A 3,100-nucleotide genomic window follows, 5' to 3' on the forward strand; every position below is an offset into this window, starting at 1 on the left:
TAGGTAACTTGAGGTAACAGTAGATTTGGTAAATAAAGTATTATGGGAAATACCGTCAATAAGGCCAGAACAATAGATCTACCAATTGTTATTGAGGCAGGATATAGGTTAGCTGCTATCAAAGCAGCAGAAGAAATAAAATGGGCTGATTGGCCAACAGAGGTTCTGGAAATAGCACAAAAGTATAAGGAAGTCTGGACAACCAGTAAGGCAGAATGTGGAAAAATAGAAGCAAAAGTCTTGATCACTGGACCAGATCCCCCACTTCAAAGACAGTATAAATATCCTAAGGAGGCAGAATGTAGTTTAATTAAAACTATCCAAGGGCTTTTAGAATAAGGTATTATAATTGAACAACAGAATACCAATAATGCAGCTATTTGGCCAGTTTTAAAGGCAGATAGTAAAACTTGGAGACTATCTATTGATCTTAGACCTCTTAATAAAGTGACTCCAATGACAGCTCCAGTAGTGGCAAAGTATCCCAAAGTAATTGCCTCTATTATCGGAGAAGCATGATGGTTCACCGTTTCAGATTTAGCCAATGCATTCTTCGCAATTCCTTTGCATCTGGACTCCTGGTACAAGTTTGCCTTTACATTCCAAGGAAGATGGTTTTATTTTTGTCGATCTCCACAAGGTTTCCATAACAGCCCTGCTATCTGCCATATGGACGTGAACAAATATGGGATAATATGCCTAATAAAGATAACATCATATTATATGTACATGATATCCTTATAAGCACAAAAACTAAGTAAGAGAATTTAGAAATTTAGAAAGAGAATTAGATCACGTATTACACAAAATAAAGGAAACAGGGTTTAAGGTTAGTCCAGAAAAAGCTAAAATATGCCAACAGCAAGTAAACTACCTAGGACTAACATTAGGACAAAAGGGACGATCACCAGATAAACAATGGGTAGAATTATTGCAAAAATTACCAGCCCCCAGAGGCATATCTACTCTAAGATCGTTTTTGGGTATGACAAGACAAATTTCTCAAGAGAATTATGCAGAGAAAGCCAGCCCACTGTCTAAGTTATTTAAAAAGGGTAATAACTGGGAATGGGGATTAGAACAGCAGGAAGCTTTTATGCAGCTTAAGAAAGCATTAGCACAAACCCCAGCTTTAGCATACCCAAAAGTAGGACAACCTTTTATGCTCCAATTGGCTACTACGAGTACTGGAATGAGTGATGCATTGAGTCAAGACCATGGAACAGGTCTTCGACCACTGGCATATGCCTCTAAGGTTCTGAATTGAGTGGAACAAGAATTTATTCCTTGTGAGAAAGAGGTATTAGCCTTGGTTTGGGTTTTGCAACATTGAGTGTATTTAGTAGGACTATCTCCAGTGCTTCTTAAGACATCACATTCACCTGTGAAATATGTATTAACAGGAAAAATTAATGATGGACATGTATCTAGTCCTAGATTAGCAAAATGGACGTTAGCCATGCTAAATAAAAATGTAACAATGGAAAAGGTCCCAAGTTTATCAACAGTTTTGTATGGTCTTATAATTGAAGGAGAATAGCATCAATGTCCCCTACCAGAAATGGACCAGTAATGGGATACCTTAAGTCCAAACAGTGGGGTAACACCATTATCAACTGTCCTGCTTATCCCACACCTGCCTTTACTTCCCCTGCAAATTAGTCTCTCTTATAGAAAAGAAATGCTGCCCTTTTAAATTCATACGCTTAATATATATCCCACACCATGATTTTCTTAAACAAAGATACTTTAAAAAAAAGCAGATACAATCCGTACAACAGCAGACATATTATGGACTCAGTCATAAAGGCGTCATTCAGGAAACTTCAGTGGGGCTACTCCACTGAGTGAGAGAAGCAGGAATAGTCCCTCAGTTAGAGGATAAACTCTTCAAGACTACGAATAGGGACATTCCCAAAACAAACAAATGACAAAGTAGAAAACAAATTTTATTGGATGAAGAAAATTGTCTAAAAGTCTCCCGGTTTTTGGTTAACAAAAGCAGCAAACCACAAAAAACCCTGCATTCCATGACAAGAGTTCATGTCAACAAAATTAATCCTTGAGCACATCATTTGTATATAGAATGTTATAACTGCTAAAATGTTTTTGGGCAAACAAAGTTATATTAGTCCAAATATAGGTGCTTTACCTGGAAACCTGAAAAATATCAATTGTTTGCTGACAGATATACTGTAGGACTGCTAGCATTTTTTGGTACTTAATAGTGTCACCCCTCATAGAAAAATTAACAAGTAAAAACACTAAGAAATTTGGAGACACAATGAAGGAAAAGAACAGCCAACAGGCCAAAGTGTGTTCAGCTTGGTCATCAGCAAATTCAACTTCATTTTTATTTAAGAAGCCTGTGGAAAATGAAGCGAATTCAATGCTCACAAAGGTGCTGTAGTCAGAAGTCCACTACTTTATCTACACAACAGGCAGAGGAGGGGCAACAGCACAAGCCCACCCTACAGTTGTGCCTCAAGCCTGACCCAGAGTAATGCCATTTTCCCTGTACAATCCATCTCAGGCTTTTCAGATACAATAGCACTAATTGGTACCAGTTGGCAAAATATAATTATTTTAAGGGACATGGACACTAGTCCACTGGGAATTAGACTGAGACCACCCACTCAGTTAAGTTTGACAAGTTTTTTTGTATTACAATATTTCTAATTGACAGTGGCAGCCTTACTGAATTTAAAATAAAAAAATAAAATATTAAAAAGGAAGGAAATGTTTTACCCTTATATAGTATGCAGAATAATCAATCACTTTGGAAAGTCATAAGATATAAAGTTTCATGCTTTGAATACTTTTCAATGCTGTTTGTTTACATAAATGGCTTTAAACACAATTTGTTCTTTTGTTTTCACGGTCCCAAATGCAGTTCAATTATTTGAAGTAACAGTTTGCTTATTATATTTACGCTGATTACAAAGTACAATAATCTGTGCTTATTTGTTAGTTTACATGTCTGATGTCACCCATCACAACCATATACAGGCGTATGTATTTAAATAACTATGAGATTGCATTTTATACTATTTCTATTCATATGTACTCTAGGCTTAATAAACTCCTACTATGTCTTAGC

Source organism: Emys orbicularis, chromosome 1 (genome assembly GCF_028017835.1).
Source record: "Emys orbicularis isolate rEmyOrb1 chromosome 1, rEmyOrb1.hap1, whole genome shotgun sequence".
Lineage (NCBI taxonomy): Eukaryota > Metazoa > Chordata > Testudines > Emydidae > Emys > Emys orbicularis.